At 44.8% G+C, this 19,617-nt stretch overlaps 1 protein-coding gene across 1 annotated transcript in view; it reads right to left on the bottom strand.

The window, feature by feature from the left end:
• The window catches only part of LOC135368329 (organic cation transporter protein-like), a 29,534-nt gene extending 25,262 nt beyond the window's left edge, over window positions 1-4,272 (bottom strand). Inside the window, exon 1 of the mRNA XM_064601526.1 lies at window positions 4,251-4,272. The gene's annotated coding sequence lies outside the window, so the exon portion shown is untranslated. The remainder of the gene's footprint in view (window positions 1-4,250) is intronic.
• Between the last annotated feature and the right edge of the window lie 15,345 nt (window positions 4,273-19,617).

Here is a 19,617-nt window from a genome sequence, read left to right on the forward strand (position 1 = left end):
CGTTGAAGACTGACCACTTCTTTGGAACTCTTCCCAATCGCCAGGATTTTCCTTTCCTTCTCTTCAACACGACTGGCAATAGAGCGCACCCACGTCTGACGTCTTCCCAAGAACCTGTTACAGAAGACGTCCCAAAAAAGAATCACCTCAGCCGAGACGCTACGCTCAGTTCATTTGTCCCCTGAGTTCTGCTTACAAAACAGCCTTTTCAAGTGTAATTGGGAGAACTTCATCACGGCTTCATGGTAAGCGACCGATTGAACTTGAGAGACGAAAAAAAAAAGGAAATCCCCGAGGAAAGGCTTCCTGGAATCCGGTTGCCATAGAGACAGCACGGCCAAATCGACTGCACGCATTCAGTTGCGACAGTTTTTCTTTCTTTTTTTTTCCTTCACAGATACTTTCGTTTATCTCTCTCTTTGCTCGGCCTCGACACATAATTGCCCCTGTGTCCAAGCAATTCCTGCCTGGCAACAGCGTTATGTAAGCACCGAGTTCATGTGATGTGGGGAAAAGCCGAAAATGTGGTGAGGACAGATGCGGAGTTCTTGTAGGTAATAACTAATAAATAGCTGCAGCCTTGTTAGGGAGGCAATTCAGAAGGGAGATAATTCAGAAAAGAAAATGCATAGCTACACCGTTGAAACAGACGTCTACCACATGATATGCCGGAGGCCTATTATTGCACAGAACGGTACTGTTATCACTCCGGATATCTGTATTTCCTTTTTAGTTCCATATACTACTAACGTCCTTCAGGACGTCGTTGGAGAAGTGGAGAAGCAATGGAGGTGGAGAAGCAATGAGATAACGAACATCAATATACACCATGACATCACTGAAGATATCGGGCTCATAACTGAAACATATTTCGAAATGAAAAAAAAAAGAAAACGCGGAAAAGATCAGAACATAATCGCAGGCAACACAATATGTTGGCCCAATATTTGGGTGGATATCGATTATACTAGTCAAATATTGGATCAGTATTGCCGATGTCCAACCAATATTGGGCCAAGATATTGGGCTGCTTGAGAAGATAAACACGTGACTGCAATTGGAATTCAGAGATGGAACAAAGAAGATCGTATACAGAGGAAAAATGATACAGTTCTGGAGGTAACAATGATATCCGGTAACTCATTCCATTCTTTAATAAGGCTTGCTAAGCAAAGATACTTAAAGCAATTTGATAACTATAGTTGTAATATACCTGTAATGTTTGTTTCTCTGAATTCTTCTAGAATGACAAAAGATACAGATTTGTGCTCGTCGTGTTTGATATTTGCCTCCAACAGCATGGAAATGAGTTTTAATCTAGCAATTTTTTATCTTTCCGACAGCAGGCGGTCTGATGGAAAGTTACTACTTTTGTTCCGAGGCTGGAACATACAGACAGACAAACGCCTGTATTCTGCCGTTTGCTGTAATGGCTAAACCCAAGGGCGCCCTTCTGGTTCTGATTTGTTTGAAAGCGCGTCTCCTGTTTGTGACAACTAAGAGGGCACTAAAGGGCAAAAAATTTCTCCTTGCGGAATGAAATACGCAGTTACATTGACACCAACGCAAAAGGAACTGGGTTCATCGGTTAAGTGGTCCTAGACTTAGAGCGAAAGAAACCGCAACCTACGATTTCCCTCTCTTTCTCGAGAAGGCCACCAACGCGAAGCGGGCTGTCATTGGTCTCCGCAAACGATGTGTCCAATCATCGCGGGAGATCGTTTGAGGAGACCAATCCGAGGCCTCTCCGCATTGTCGGGATTCGTGAGAAGGAGATAGAGAGGGGGGGGGGGAAAGCGTAATTGCGGTTTTTCTGCTGCGAACGACGCAGCCGATGAAACTGTTCCTTTTGTGTTGAAGTAAAGCATCATCTTTTAACCACGGCCTACTACATTATAGCGACCATGTCATAGGCACCTCTTCCCAGCGCCGCACTTGGAGGCTAGCAGTTGCTTTACTCATCGGCCCAGCTATTGCTTCCTCAAGTCCTACAATACTTTGTACTTCAGCTTCCTTTAGTGTTTTTATACAAGCGGTGGATGTCCCACGAGAGATGCTTCTTTCTAAAGTTGGTTATCATCACCATTCCATGCGTTTCCGTAGGAGCTGTTGCTGTCGTCTGCTACGGTAGTCGTATGTCCACTTCTGCGCGTTCAGAATTCAAATTTCCGATGTCCAATCAGGATGTAGATCTCACGGGCCGATGTGTAGCGCTCCAGCGGATCGTGCGGACGGGCTTCTCGTAGGGGTTGCCGATTATGACATGGTCGTTATAATCTAGTAGGTCTTGCTTTTAACATGCCTGCGATCTCGAGTGTCTCCATCGTGCTGGTATAACAACAGCGCGACATCATCGACTAGATCTCTCGTTGAAAGGACATTCCCGGAATACACAAACCCCGCTCTCTATAGGCCGCGAACAGGAGGCACTTTCACTAAATTACAATTATACAAGACTGGCTCCCTGGATAACCCAAACTGCAGACACTGTCAGCAAACCGAAACTATCGAACACATCCTGAATCATTGTATTGCGTATGCTGGGGTGCGGGAAAAATACCTCGGACACTGCAGGAATTGTACGGTGGATGATATGTCCTACATCCCAGAGGCTCTTTCAGTGAAAGATACTACTCAAAAACTCGCGGCCTATAGTGTGCTTCCTTCACGAGGTTGGACTCGCCTAAAGGCTTAACACTCAGAGCTTATTTGCTCACGCGACCTTTTCACCAGTCTTAGCAGTGACCGACCTAAAACATAACTTCCAAACGTCGTCGTTTCAACATCTCATATAATCTCATCTCATCCTCGCTAGGGTCGTGACGCTGCCCACATGAATGAGGCCAACAACGTCACGCCGGTCTCGTCGTCACCACCACCACTCTGTCCTAAAGGAGGTAAGAACTCTGATCTGGTAGTTAGTTACAGAGGTAATAGGTGTAATATTGTTCTACGCTTCGTAATTCTGTTTACAGTTTATTGCTCAATACTTCTCCTTCATAACGTGTGCGCCGTTAATACAAATGCGCACTTTTTTTTTCGGAAATGGACAAGTATAGACGTACCGCCATCCAGATATCCCTATCCATTGTTACGTCATTTGAAGAATTGTAGCACCAAACAGACGCCAACGCGGAGGTGCACATACAGTTCTGCTCTACATTTTTAAAAATGAACTTCACCATATACACTCTTAAAAATGAACTTCGACGCATAGCACGCTCCTAGACAACCATCACCTCGAATGATATCGTTATCTGCCCTGATTTGTAGAAAACTGGAGGCGTACGCCTTTCTTGTGTGAATTATGAACAGCATAAGTGTCATAAAAAAGGCGTACGCCTCCCGTTTTCAACAAATCAGAACAGATAACGATATCATCCGAGATGATTTTCGGCGTGTGAAGTTCGTACGAAGCGAATCGTGAAGACCGTATCGATCAAAAAAGAAGGAACGTGCATCACAACTACAGTCTTAGAAATGGACTTCAGCACATAGCACGCTCCTAGACAACCATCATGTCGAATGTATCTGCCCTGGGGGCTTAATCGCTTCATCGTCGTTACGGTCGTTACAAGCTAACGTGTGGCAGGAAATTCAAAAAGGCGGGCGGGAAATTTAAAAAGGTGGGCACGTGACAAAGCACGTGCACGGCGCTCTTCGCACGATACGTGAAGGCCGTGGTACACGTCACGCGCAATGTGTCACGTGCCCACTTTTTTTCCCCTCCATTCGTTAGCTTGTAACGACCGTAACGACGTTGAAGCGATTAAGCGATTTGCTGAAAACGGAAGGCGTACGTCTTTTTTGTGACACTTATGCTGTTCATAATTGTTACAAAAAAGGCGTACGCCTCCCGTTTTCAACAAATTAGGGCAGATAACGATATCTTTCGATATGATTGTCGGCTATAGGAGCGTGCTATGCGGTGAAGTTCATTTCGAAGAGTGTAGAGAGCTGATTTTTAAGCACTAACAGGGGGCGCTCTTGACCGAATAGTACACGATATGCCGATCACCATCGCGGATGATATCACTCTGTCCCCCGATAAGCTGAGAAAGGAGGCGCACACCTTTTTATGTATCAACTTTCCTTCCAATCAGAAGATGAAACGATACGATTGTGAAGGTTGGTTGGCCTAGAACGATTTGTGCGACGAAGAACGCTACCTGTTATAGTGCCTAAAAATCCCGCGCTTTAATCACAACTCTCATCCCTGTCGACGATACCGTCAGGAAATTCCATCGCACCTTTCGATTGGACAACCACGCTTCCGAGAATCTGGCGTCAGCAGACTGCGTCGTCGTCGTTCAGCGCCCTCTCAGTCCTCCTCCTTTTTCTCCCCTCCCCACGCTTTCCTTCTTTTTCTGCGTTTTTCGTCAAATTTTTCCCAGCATTCCTTCTGGGTCGAAACTATTTCTCTCTCGCCCAGCGCGCCTTCTCCGCCCTTTTTTCTTCCTCTATTTCCTCATCAGTTGGGCGCGTGTTCCTCTTCCACCTTTCTCCCTCCGCTATTTCGGGATGGTTGCTATTTTTAGCACCGGACCTTCGCTACACGTTGATTTTGGACGTATCGAAAGTATTCCTCGAGATGTGCCTTCAAAAGGACGCCGATAAAGCTCTCTCTCTCTGTCTGGCTGCTGTTAAAAAGAAAAGGGAAGAAAAGAACGACAGACGAGGAACGCGCAAAGGGAGAAAAATAACGGAAAGAAGCGGGGGGGGGGGGGGGAGAAAAAGCGAGTTCGAAACAGGGCGAGAAGATATGCCACAATATCTGGACCCCAAATGTCAAGTGTCGTATCAATGGTCGTATTTTCTTATACATTTCCGCTCCTTTTACCGTGCTATGAAGTCGGGCCGTAACTTTTGATGCGAGGCAACGGTGGGGGAAGATATTGACGATAAAGGCATGAAATATTACGAGAGTGTTTATGTAGAAACGGGGTACGTGCAAAACGAGGATCATGGAAGAGAAAACGTTATAAGGTGGTTAGTGTGCTGTAAAACGCATCAAAGAAACATTGGGTTGGATAGGCGCCTATTTGTCCCTTGTTTCTAAGCATATTCGACCTCTCTCTCGTCGTAGCATTGCGCCCGCTGTCATAAATACATGGTGTCCCTTGGTAACTGTAGTCAGAATTGGTCCCTGGTCAAATCCAGCCAACCAACGCTCGGCCCTTAAAGCTCTTTCGACCTTTTTGTGACGCCGCATGACTTCGATCCTTACTGTGAAAGGGCTCATTGTTTCATTCCCCACATCACCACCAGCACTAGGTAGAGTATCGCCCCCTGGCGATGAAACTCCCCCTTTATCATCTCCAAATAAAGTTGCTGTTGTTGCAGTCAGAATTTTTCCACCAGCAACCTCCTAATTAAGTTTCACTAACTAACTTTTTAATTAAGAAAAATAGATGTTCGGCCCCATGATAACTACCGTTCCGTTTGGTGCGCTGATGCCGCTGCCGTTTTCAGGGAAAGAGCGTCGAGCCAATATGGCGTGTGGAAATGGCGCCGGAAAAACGGCAAATTTGGAGGCCATTTTTGTCCATCCCACTGAAATGCATTTTTCGCTTGTCCGTACATGCGATGGAGATCAACAGTTACGGCGTGTTCCCCATTGTACAGGGTAAGGGTAAGAGTTTCTGGTGGGACCACAAACATGGCCTCCAAATCTGCCGTTCTTCTTCTTCTTTTTTTCTAGGACAGTTCCTCTCGCTATATTGGCTGTATCCCCTTTCTGAAAACGGCAACGTCATCAGCCCACCAAAGGAAACTTTCATGCGTTGAAATTGGGCAAAACTTCTAACTTTCGTAATTATAAAGTTCATTAGCGGAAATTAATTAGGGCAGCGCCTTGAGAGGTCGCGTGCGGCTATAAGGTGGCGCACTTAACCAAGAATACATAACCAATTACTGTAATTGAAAAGAAAAGAATGGATTTCATAATTAAAAAAAAAAGAAATCTGACCCGAATTACCGCGGACGGCCTTCTGTGTATATCCCACGACTTCAAGCTTCGTCTTTATCATATTTGCATTAAAAGTTGCTTTTAAAAAATCAAATTCGCTTCCTTAATTATTGCGCCTCGTTACACCGCGTTTTGAGGCCGTGCTGTGTAATGAGGTTTCTTTTTTTTTTTTATGCGTTCACGTAATTATGTATTAATCGAACCGTGGCGACTAAATGGCCACTGCTGTTCATGAGTGCTCTAAACGTGCATGAATGGTTGGGCCACCCCCACGACATACAATGAAATGCGCCCATGTAATACAGGGGTAACTCTACACTGCACCATTTTTTTAATCGCTTGTATAGCAGAATCGGCATTTTTTTTTCTCTCTCTCTCTCTCCTGGTGACGTCTCATAGGTAGGAAGTGACTTTTTCTGGTTAAATGACTTTCTCAGATTCGGGGGGTAAAAATCGGGCGCTATTTTTAAATCTGCGATTCGGGGAGAAATCTCGCGATAATTGTGCCTTCGGGTATTATCGGGTGTTTTTGTTTTTCCTCTGGTCTATTAAGTCCTATCCTAATCTCTCTTTTTTGGTTTTTGTTGTTGTTGTTTTTCGCGCGATCGTGACCTTCCAGCGGTAATCCCTGAAGGCATGGACAGTGTTGACACACATGGGTGTACTGCTGGGAACGTAAGTCACCCATTCTTACATGTGTTACATGTGGCGACCTTTGTTCGTCGTCAGTGGAAACGTCACTTCAGGATTTCATAGTGACTGGAATTCGGGGAGAAATCGGGTTTAACCCGAATTGGTCGGAGGTCAGTTCGGTGGGGGGGAATAACCGGGCGGAATCGGGTTTAACCCGAAAAAGTCACTCCCTAGCCATAAGCAACATGATTTTTGGATCATGTGATTTTGTTTATATTTCGTTGTGGCGTCTGCTGACATATTGCCATCAGTATAAAACCGGGGGATGAAAATTATAAGCGAGCATATTCCTCCAAAATACGAGTACATCGCATCGGCTGAGTGTCCTACACTCTAAGAAAAGAGGGAGCGAAAAGATGGTAACTTCTATAGTTACCTCTTGGGTGAACATATCGTCTGATAGAGGGTGTAAAAGGGTGGTAAAAGCAGTTATCATATATCCAAATTGCTACAAAAAGGCTTATGCCCCTCGCTCACCGATCGGTAAGTAACCGAGCGGTAACCCTAATATTCGTATAGATAGCGGGCAGAACTTTGCAACCTTTTAGGCACAACATATGCGACGACTATTACCCCCTAAAAGGTGTAACTGCTCCACCTTTTTTTTTCTTTTTTTTTTCTAAGAATGCATCTCATCATTGGGAGCTATGGGCACTACGTAAAAAACTACACAACAGCACCTTTTTCCTGAGTTGCTCGATGTCATCGACACTACGACGCCTCGTTTGAAAGTCTACGTGTTTTACTGGAGGGATATCGGACACACACTCACACACAAGAAGAAAAAAAATTACTGAGGGCGAAAGACGCCAGAAGACACAGGTAAACAGCGATCGTGTTGTTTCCAAACGGTTTCACCACTGATCATGCACTCTTAAGAAAAAAAGGGAGCAATTCCTTTTTGGGACTAAACGCATTGCCACAAAAATTAGCCCTTTAAGGGAGTAAATGCGTGGGACTAAATGAACGTCACAGAGTGAAGTCTGCATTTCACGCTCTCTTCTATGGAGTCCCAGGTACATAATTCACATCCCTGAAATACTTCGAATTAATCAGTCAACCGTGATATGTCGAGTGGCGGAAAATCTTGCGGCATACATAGGGCACAATTTCGCAATAAAGGATCGCTAACTATTTCTTCCTCTGTGTGGGTGGAAATTTGCCAAGTTAGCTAAGTTATGTAGCCCTAACTTCATCAAATTCACGAAGAGCACATATTTCGGTATAGAACAACAATAACAACTTTATTTTATGATGATGAATGAGGAGTTTCATTCAGAGGCGATGTACTCTACCCCATTGCTGCTGGTGATGTGGGGAAATGAGATAATGATCCCCTTCGTATTAAGGATCGAAGTCCGATTGCGTCCAGAAAGGTCACAAGAGCTTTGAGCGCAGAGCATTGTTAGTATGGATTCGGCCAGGGACCACGGGACTATATAGACTGCATAGACTGTTGCAATCAGGAGACCACTTGCGAAGTTCAGTGGCTATTTGCACTCCTGGGGATTAAATTTCGGGGTTAGGGGACAAAAATGAGGAGTAATTGGGGGGGGGGGCAATCTAGGGTACTAGAAACTGCAATTACTCCCAGTTTTTCTCCTTTTTCCTTCGAGTGCGAGCGCGATCATTTTTATGGTCACGTGTAGGTTGACGTATGACGTGTAACGACGGCTGGTCCAGAATGCACTGGCACGTGCCATCGCCTGTGTACTGATATATCGTGGGGCATCCCCGTGCTGTCTCCGCTATACTGTGGTTTAACACCGCGAAAGCTTACAAGACGTGCCGTGCCGTCTGACTGCATGGGAGCGCATGCATCGAAACGTGATGAATGGCGGAGCTGCCAGAATGGCGTGCCATTGAAGTTCTAGGGCTTGTGACCAATTCAGTATGCCGTCTCAGTTGAGTAATCGAGTAAACGACATCTCGAGACACTCAATATTAATGATTTCGGGAACTCAAGTAACGCACTAGTGAAGTTAGTTTACGACTACCGGCGAAATTAGTGCGTGCGTGTTAGACGTGCAAGTTGGGCTTCATACCAGATATTATGCACGGAAGTTCCACAGGATATTCTGGTGCTCAGCTGGTCTTAGATTTGTAGGTACCTCGAGTACCATGCTCGAGATTCTCTATTTTAAATACTTTGGTTAGTATTTTTGGTATCGTACTCGGTACTTTCTCGGAAATGTATTTGCACTAACCTTTCCCTTTCCTTCTTCTTACTTTGCATTAAACATATTCCCCCCCTATTTGCACTCTATCTCAAATACTTTTTTTTAAATAGTATTTACTACTAAATACTCTTAACTACCTTTCGCGTGTCTGTTTGTCTTCGTACCATGTTCAGTTTCACAAGAAGGTATCCTTTTACTTCCATGTTGTTGTTTTGTTTTGTGTTGCTTTTCAACGCATTGTGAAAAGAACAACAACTTATTGGCCAACTAGATTATTTTCAAAGAAATAGAAGAAGGCTTACTGTCAAACACTGTGAACTGAAACTGCTACAACGAGCCAAGAATGTCTATGCTGAAATTTAAAAAAAGAAAAACGGTAATTAGTTTTGTGAACAATACCCTAGCATCTTAACTGTATCTTAAGTACTGTTTGAAGTATTCTCTAACTCTAGTCCAATTACTTTATCTTATAAGTATCGGTACTGTATCCCAAATACGTTCTGGATCCAGTATTTAGTATCGTATTTTAGTCTACCGTGATCGCTGTCCCTATACGCGTCAAAAAACGCCAAGAGTATGTTACTATGTTTGCGAGTCCTCTCGCATTCTTATGTAGGATTTCTTATTTCGTGTAACACGACGTGCTGGAACGAACCAGCCTGGTAACATGGCAGTGAGGATATAGTTTTCGCAGCGGACTCATTTTGCGACTGTACACTGTTGAAGCAGGGAGTGGTACGCCGATTTGATTTTCAACAAATCAGGAGACAGAATGCTATCATCCGGAATGGCAATTGGCTAGGAGCGTGTCACGTGGTGAAGCTCTGTTTTCACAGCGTACTATGATGCAGAATGCCCTGTTGTAACGCATTCCACAAATAGATGGCGAAGTCACACAAAAGTTGTTTTCGTCATTCTCTGGAGTGTTCTGTAAAGCGTGCTTGCACTGCAATGCCGCATTGTGCGCAGGAGAAGCAACCACACAGTATGTTTCCTTCTTCAGCCTGCAGAACAGTAATGCATTATAGTTCGAGAAGAACAAGGTCAACTCACAGTTAGACAGAGGCAGCTTAATAAAGAGGCAGACGACTGAGCCTGTACATCACTAACATACATATACAGGGTGACCCAGAAAACGTGTAATTGAATTATAATAAAAAAAACTACGCCACCTAGAATCATGCGGTCGACAGCATTTGTTCTTATTAGGTTTTTGCCACCTCCTGATGTGAATGTCATGTATCGTAAGTTTAATTATGTAAATATTAGCGAACTGAACTCGGAAATTTGACAAGTAAAAGTCACTTTTTTATCCCACCGATATGAAGAGCATGACGAATTCACTCAAATTCATGATAATTGACAGTGATATTCATGAGCTATGCCATCGGAAAAAAATAGCCGAACATCATGCTTTTCGTCGCAGCGGACCATAACGCGCGATGACTTTTTGAGCGCAATCGCATTCAGTCCGACGAAAGGAAGGTTTCAAAGCCAGCCCACAGAGTGATAGTAGAAAAAGTAACAGTTCCTAAAATTGGGAGAGGGAAAGCATTATCCCAGCGAAAGTCGGACGCGATAAGCCATGCCTGTGTTATCTCTTTCTGCGATGTCGGGGTGGGCTGGGTTTCCAACCTCCTTTCGTCGGGCTGACGAAGATTGCGCTGAAAAATTCATCGCGCGCTATCCTGTGAGAGCCCCGTACAGCATGATGTTCGGCTTTTTTTTTCAATGGGATAGCTTATGAATTTCCCTGTCAATCATCGTTATTTGAGTAATTTACCGGTAGACATGCTTTTCACATTGGTGGGGTAAAAAAGTGACCTTTACTTGGCAAATTTCCGACTTAAGCTCGCAAAAATTTACATAATTAAACTTACGTTACACGACATTCACGTCAGGAGGTGGCAAAAACCTGGTAAGAACAAATGCCGTTGACCGCATGACTCTAGGTCGTGTAGTTTTTTTTTATTATTATTATAATTCAATGACACATTTTCTGGGACACCCTGTACATCAGCCATCACAAGCCGATTGTCTGCGTCAACAGTTCAAACACGTCCGAAACGCCAATCACACAGCCGCGCGCCATGACGTTCCAGCGTCGGTAACTCCCACCTATAGCGCAACACTACTACACCGTCCGAACCGCGCGCAGAGAAAACTTACCGAGAGTGTGTAAAAAGTCAATCAATTTAGTCCCATGCACGTTTGTCTTTGCCTTTCGGGACAGAATCGCGCACAAAATAGGTAGAATGTATTCTGCACACGCAGATTTTCTCGGAATGACAGAAACATGACTACAATTTTCATTTTCTTTTTCTTTTTTTTCTTCTTCTTTTTTTTTATGTAGTGAGCGAACTTCTTGCACGAAGAGCAGGCTTGAGGGCGCGTGAAAGGAACTCTCAGTTGATGTCCTAGAAGCTGTGCTTTGTAGGAAAGCGAAGCTTGATGTAGGGGGGGGGGGGATATGTTTATTAAGAAAAAGAAAGGAAAGGTCAGCCAGACGAGGGTCGGCTTGCTATTCCAAACAAAAGGGAAGGGGAAGGAAAGAAAAATAAGAAAAGAAAAGGGGAGGAAGGAGGAGAAAAGGGGAAGAAAAGAAAAATAAGAAAAGAAACGGGAAGAAAAGGAGAAGAACAAAGCAAAGGAAAAGGAAAGGAGAAGAAATGAAAAGAAAAGGAAAAGAAAGCGAAAGGGGACGAGGGGGGTGTAGGGACCTGCACACAACGCATGCGAGACTGAGTATTTGGTGTAACTGCCGCTCTGATCATCGCTTATCTCGCCTCGTAGACTCAGGAGACACTGAGGTCTTTTTTCGTGTTTTACACTGAGGCATGTATGAATGTGACTCGATTGCGATTGCGGTGTGTTGTCATCGTTCGTCCCATTGACCCAGCACCGAAGTACAAGTGCACTGTGGCGACCCTCAGCGGTCGCCATGGGATCGTCGCCTCGGACATGATGATGGTGTGCTGACCCTTCTGTTCACACGGTGCCCATGTGGAGACAGAGAGGATCGTACCCAAATAAAAATGACAGCGAACTTATTATTTAGTCCGGAGAACTGCCTCGAAAACGCACGCAAGTTTTTTTGCCATTCCTGAACAATGCCTGAAGGTTTCCAAAACGAGGTTCTACAAACACGCTAAATTCAGCGAGAGTTAAGAGTCTCAACGCGCCCGCCATCTGTGCGCAAAAGAAGGTACCTTCGGGCATAACAACGGACGCAGTGATGAAAAGTACTCCATGGAAGAAAATGTTTTCATTGTATGTTCATTAAAAAATACTACGTGTGTGTGAGACCTACACATTGTTTCGGTTTAGCCTGATACTGATTCCGGAACCGTTCGCTGTCCGCCATTTGTCTCAGCCACATGAGAGAGGTAAAGTTAGGAGAAATCACGTGACGACGCCTCTGTCCACTCACAGGGCAGCAACAAGCGGGTATTATTCGCCGACAGGCATGGTACTGCATGACCTGTGCTCCACTCCTGCGCCCAGCCATGTACGCGTGGCTCCATAGAAGAAGCCGCGTGCGTTTCACCTTGAGCCATTTCGGCCATTATTTGGGCGAGAGGCCAATGAGGTCGCTCTACAGCAACACCACCTAGATAGAGAAAGCCTGTTTACTAGTCGACGTGACCTAACAACTAAGAATCAGCCAATCAGGGTCGTGTTTTCAACATCCGTAGCCAATCATGAACGTGCTTTCAGTGGTAGTAACCATGGAGACGAGCCACCGTCAGCCGCATGGGCGACTACTGTCGTCTGCGAGCAGCGAACGCGCGTACTAAATGGGAAAACAAAATAAAGCGAAAAACGGTTCCATATTTTACTCAACACTAATTCTGTGGAAAGCGTGTTGCGCTTTTAGTCCAGAGGTTCAAATTTGCGAAGTTAGTTGGAATCATTTGCGGGTTCTTGAATTCGCAGAACGGCGAATTGCGGTAGCAGACGAATTCTGACTCTATGTGTCTACGTAGCGAAGGAGGGAGAGGAGTCATTAAGCAGGCCTTCCGTATCTAGGTGGCGTTGTCAACAGGGAACATGTGAGAGAGGGAAACTGGGTAGCTGCGTAGACAGCTGACCTACTTGCATAGCGTATTGCATCACTTAGCCAAAAAAGACGGGACGGCAGGATCAACCCTCTAATACCCTAGTCAGCCAGCAAACCTAAGTCAGTTAGCGGAACGGCGGTTACTTCATCGGTTGTCCAACCATCATTTCGAATCACGTCGTTCTCTGCCCTGATTTGTTGAAAACAGGAGGCGTACGCCTTTTTTGCGGAAATTATGAACGGCATAATTGTCACAAAAAAGGTGTACGCCTCCCATTTTCGACAAATCAGGGCAGAGAACGATGTAATTCGAAATGAAGGTTGGACAACAGGTAAAGTAATCGCCGTTCGGCTAACTGACTTAGGCTTGCTGGCTGACTAGGGTATAAAACGGCCACAACCGGACGTCCGGCCACGCTTCCGAAAAAAAAAAAAAAAAGAAGAAGAAGAAGCGCCGTCTCCGGATATAATTCGAAATCAATCGTCCCTCATTGGGAGGCGCAATCGACAAAAAATAAAGAAAGCAAAGGGCGCTAATGCCATGGGTCCTTCTTCGCCGCCGCCGGGTGTAAAGGAACGGAGGAGCAACGAACGGGGTCCTCTTCTCCCAAGCTCATTTCCGGTCATCCCGGAAGTGTCCCTCGTTAGTAGCAGGAACCCCTCAGACCGCCACAATCACACACACAAACATATTTCACCATCGTCCTTTTGTCGTGCAGCTGGCGCTGATATTGGACGCGTCCAAAGATGGCTCAAGTGCTCCAAGGCTCCCGTATCTGCGTTAATTAAAGATGGAACGGTGAGAGGCTGTTAGGCGCTTTGCGATTGGTTCAATATCTCCCAAGTGGCTGTGCAGTTGTGCCGCTCAATGCTTGCGTGCGTCCTATTGTGTGCATGTGTTGAAATGATATTGTGGTTGAATCCACGCATTCTTATATCCGTACAATATTGTACGAATGTCCTGCAATTCTACGGATCTCGGTACTGACGCTTGCTCCGCATCGTGGCCGGCAATCTATAACCTATATGTAAACGTGAAATTGATGTAACAACGGCAAATAGATGGTGACATAAGGTAAAAATTGTCAAATAATTGCATAAAAAAAACAAGGACACCGGTTAATAAACAATGTAGACAGGACGACAGCAGTTCTGCAGCCGTCCTGTCTACATTTTTGATTAACCCGTGTACTTGTCTTTTTGCTGCAGTTCTTCCACCATGTGCACGTACCAACTCCCCCTGTACAATCCGTTGATAAGGTAAAAAAACCGGTCAGTCTGGCTGACCTTTCCTTTTTTAAAAAAATAAACCTTCCTATCCCCTCCCCCTACCGGGTTAGTTTGGTGACTCACATGAAAGCGGTAAAAAAACCCCAGTGCATGGGAAAACATGAAAGGTGGTGCCATTGTGGTGGTGCTGCTAATGAATGATCTCGCCGTTGTCGGCCTCGCAAAAGCATAAAAGACGGGACGCAACACAGAACTGGACTGCCAAGCAGGTTTATTTACAAAGTTCGCGCCTAAATACCACCAGACCAACCCCGCCTATCACAACGAGTTGTGATAGGCGGGGTGTGGCTGTTTCGAGTGGCCCTATTTTAATCATTTGTCGTTATCTATAGCAAAAACACACTTCTCAAGGCCCAGACACGTTTGGGGCCGAGTTCGCAATCTGTAACAAGAACTTATCTTTGAGCATCAAAAGGTGCCCTTTTATAGTTAGAAAATTTCCAACTCTCTCAGACAAAAACAACCGATCGAGTGCTTACACACTGCAACCCGAATCTGTTCGGTTAATAAAGCTGTATCTGGATTAAGTTGCTAATGATATTTTTTCGACAACGTTCCCCTGTTTGTATTGGCGCTAAAATTGCCCCCTTCTTAGTGACCTGCTTTTGGCAAAATGGATAGATCAGTTTGGAATGCCTCGAAAGAGAAAGGAATTGGTACTACGCCATGGAGACGACTTCCTTATCTGCGTGAATCAAGGTGTTCAGTAGACAGATGGGAAACAAGTTTTCGAGCTATTAGGGGCAGGATTACAGTTTTCCCTTGAGATTGAAGAAGTAGGCGAAACCCAGTTATCGGATCTGATAGAATCACAATTCCGTGAAAGGCGTTTGTGTGTGTGGGAGAGATTTACTAGACGGATTTCACATGGTACGTTTGTTGGGAGTTCCTATACAGAGGAGCAAAAACACTGTAACTCCCTTTGGCTCCATTACAAAAACTGTTAAGAACTTAGTTGCAAAAAGTGACGGATGTGTTAATGGCTTACAAGCTTGTATACGAAGCAGGGCAGAGGCTGGTTTTCCAGCAAGCAGGCAATAGCCGGGCTGACACTTCCTTTTTTTCTTTTGCTTTTTCTTTCACTCTATTAAACATATCCCCTCCCCCTGGTTTTCCAGTGGGTTCCAGCCCATTGTGGTGTCGTGGGGAATTAATAGGCTGACAGTGCCGCAGAAGCAGCTCTCTCATCTCGGGACCGTCATCTCGAGACCGTCGTTCCATTCTTCGACATCTACTGGCATCCCTGGCTTCCCGCCAATGGACAAGTGACATTATCCCCCCATCTACGCTTAGAAGAGTTGATCCCCCGCCTGCTTTCCGGATGCGAAACACCTCGAGTCAAGACGCTGCATTAATTCATCGGATGCGACTGAATGCGGCTTTTAAAACTCAGTGGCGTTACCGCCTGAGACAAGTTGACTCTTGATTCCAGATGCCGTCACTGCGGCGATCTCGAATATCTATAGAGCACATCTTCCACTGCTAAAACACAACTTCACCACATAGCACGTTCCTAGCCAAGCATCATTCCGAATGATATCATTATGTGTCCTGATTTGTTCAAAACAGGGGGGAGGCGCCTATCTGGGACAAGGATAATGTGTCTCAGATAGGCGCCTCCTCCCATTTTCAATAAATCAATGCACAGAATGATATCATTCGGAATGATGGTTGACCAGGAGTGTGCTATGTGGTGAAGTTCTGTTTCAACAGTGACCTTCATTGCCCACACTACCAACCTTCCCGAACTACACTTTCTGGGTCGCTTAATCAGCTGGACTCTCGCCCCCCCCCCCTCTCTCTCTCTCTCTAAATTGCTTGGTCCATGGCCAAGTCCAGCCCACCAACGCTCTGCCCTCACACACACACGCACGCGCGCACACACACACACACGCGCGCACACACACACATGACGATGATGAGATGGGACTGATGCCGGCCAGCAGGCTGGACGCTGCCCCAGTGCCATTTGTATAGATACTGAGAGATGATGATGGAGATGAGGATTCAGGCGACCAATGCAGGGTGGAGAGGCCTGTTGATGACACGAAATCCCAAAGGTGACGGAGAACTCGGCGCATATGAACGCTACTGGACCAGGGGCCCAACACCTTGCCGGGCCCCTCAAAGCTCTCCCTCAAAGCTCCTTGTTAACCGGTGATTTGGCCTTTGGCCAATAGTTATCGTGAAAGTGGCGGGTTTCGCTTTTCTATTTTCCCTACCTTTTCCCCTTTGGGATGTGGGTGGGTGGGTCTGTTTATGTTATAAAGTATCCAAATTTGTCGTGTGACGAATTCAATACCTCCCTATTATTCTTTTCGTCAACATCAACATCATCTTGTGATCCTTTTGGACGCGGTAGGACTTCGGTCCTGACTGTGAGGCGAACGATTACTTCATTTCCCACATTAGCTCGAGATTTAAAAGAGCTTATACATCTGGCAACAGAAAGCTCAAGTGAATTTTCGTGAACATAGCTCCCGAAATAAACGAGCTACCACGCACTTCTTGAAATCTCGAAACGCATCCTCGCTTTACAATCTCATTGAATACGAATATCGAAGCAACAGCCTATAGTAGACATTCCACGCGAAGACACAAACATCGTCGTCATGAGATGATGCAGTCTCAAAGGGCCTTGGAACCCCGCATTCATATGCAAATAAAGAAGAGAATTTCAGTGAATTTCTGCATGAGTCGCAAAGAAACATGCAACTGACAGCTTTCAGGTTCGGAAGTCCCCAATCAGATGTGTGCGTGTACTCCGACACCTCGCATAAATATCTGACGCGCTCGCGGGACATCGACAGAGATATCCGACTGAGACCATACATCATGAGAGATGATGAGAGGAATTCGGTTTCCACAGTTGTACCAGTGCGGGAGCTCCGATAATCATTAATCTTTTCAAACTGGAGTAGAATTCCATCGGAAAGCATTGGTGTTCGAGATGCGAGGTCATGGGGAGAGGGGGGCGGTTGCCGTTGAAGAGGTCTGCGAGGTTTTGGGCGTAGAATTTACTGTGGTGGTCACTTCGAATTAGCTGTTGAATAATTACAAATTTTATGAATTGTATTAATTTAAGCGAACAACAAACCGTAAGGCCAAAACGTCACACTACTTTTTTTAGGTGTCAGTCTCATAAGCGATTCGAAAGGCGCAAAAATGAAAAACAAAATTTAGGCAAACGGTTTACTATGTATGTGTTTATGTGTTTATTATGTGTGTTTTCCGCGCCGTGTGAAAAACTGAGCGAAATTTCCAAACCTGAAAAAAAAAATAAAGTCCTGGCAAATTAAATCGCATAAATGAATTCACAATATCAACGAAACAGTTAGAGCTGATTAAAAGTTATTTTACCATTTATTTCCATGGTGAAGGTGCGTACTGTTATAAACCTCAGTCATTGAGTATTGAGGAGTGAGTTTATCTCATTTTTTTTAAATTCTCCTTAAAGAGAAAATCTGATAAAGCCACTCTTCTCTTTCAGTGAGTCAACATTACAGGGAATACTGCACCTCCACATATGAACGCTATGTGTTTGCTACTTGTACATTTCGCTGCTGGTTACATTTCTTATTTTTATGCTACGGAAATAGTGTGTGTTAATAATTTACATTGTACTAGGATTCGTTCTCTAAGAAGTATAATTCCTACAGGAGCGGGCATGTCGTTGTCTTTTTTTTTCTTTCTTTTCTTACAATTTTCGAGGGAAAACAGTGAAAGAACAACCTTTTCTCAGGCAGTCCAAACTTGTCGCAAACTTTTCATCTCGGTGATACGGTGATACGGAAAAAGAAAAGATAAGGGCTTTTTTTTTTCTTGGATTGCAAATAAAATCATGGTACAAGAACCAAATAGCGGTAGATTGTTATTATTGCAGCCTTGCCGTTGTACACTTACACGCTAAGAACGTCATCATATTCTATAGGTCACAGAACAGAAAAGATGATGGGTACCAGCTATTACTCCACGCTGTGGGAAGATCTCTAAAGGCGGACGTTCGGCGCACGTTAGCACTGACAACAACAACAACAACAACAATAACTTTATTTTGAGATTATGAATGGGGAGTTTCATCGCCGGGGGCAATGCGTTACCCCAATGCTGGTGGCGATGTGGGGGAATGAAATAATGACGCTCTTTAGCACTGACAAAGTTAGCACTGTTATTAGCACTCACAAAATTAGCACTATTCTGATGTGTTGCGAATGATGTGAGACGAGTGGAATGTTGACCATGTTATAAAATATGTACGCAAGGGAATTTGATGACGTGCTTCTAATTGCACATTGTCATGTGTTCAGGGACTCCTTTCCCACAGAATGCAGCAGACAGGGCGAAGGTGAAAAAAAAAGCAGCTTAACTACCGTCACTGACAAGTACAGTACAAAAATGCCATGTCAATAAGGTCATCTAGAAAATACAAGGAAGTGAATTGCATTGTGGGAGAAAAAAAAAGTGGGGGATCAAGTTGATAGAATTTCTTTTTCGCGACACTCCCCCGTTATGTTGTTTTCTGGCATAAAAGAAATAAGTTGGATGATTGATTGATTGATTGCCCAATTGCGTGGCCCAATTGGCCAGTCATACGGGGCAACATAATTACGGTTCTCTTCCAAGGCGACGCGAATCGTGTATTTATTTATTAGTTTTTTCGTTGGGCACAACAAGTTATAAAGTTAGGCATGCTACTTTCCATCAATACGAAACGATGAATGGAGGGGCTTTTATTTCGGTAGGAGAACCGCAGTTCTACAACGTCGGCTTCACCTGAAACACCTAAGCGTTGGGAAAAGCCATCGTTAAAGGAACCTCTTGGTAAAGTGGCAGTCGAGATAGAAATTATCAGTTACAGAAGCTAGCCCCTCTCCATGTCTGCAATGTACAATTTCACTTGCAGAGCAGAAACTCATTGATTCATGTTGTCCAATACCGTTGATTTAAAAATTATAAACACTAACAAGAAAACGCTCAAAGGAATTGAAATGAACACTTCAGCGTTTTTAATTCAGTTTTTCTCTTCTTTGCAGGGTATATATATATATATATAGTAAAGATAACGAGAACATCCGCATCCTGTTCTATCACCTACATATTCTTTTCTCCCACGACCTCATGGAGCCGGCTTTATCAATTGACAACACCTCGAAAATCCCAGGCAGTCGTCCCCCAGTCTCAGTCGTTATACGAAAATCATGCGACCTTCCGCTCGCTCCACCACTCTCTCCGTTCACGAGACACTTTCTTCCCTCATCTTCCAAATCATACGAAGAGAGAAAGAAAGAGACAGAGGAAAAAAAAAAACACGAACGTCATCCTACTCTCGCATCCAATCAACTATGAGAAACAGGAGCGCGCGCGCGCGCGCCCGCGCTACTTTCCCGCTCCTGCTCTTGTATCCTTGCGCGAGCGGCGCCGCGGTA

The sequence above is a fragment of the Ornithodoros turicata genome, chromosome 9, assembly GCF_037126465.1.
Source record: "Ornithodoros turicata isolate Travis chromosome 9, ASM3712646v1, whole genome shotgun sequence".
Lineage (NCBI taxonomy): Eukaryota > Metazoa > Arthropoda > Arachnida > Ixodida > Argasidae > Ornithodoros > Ornithodoros turicata.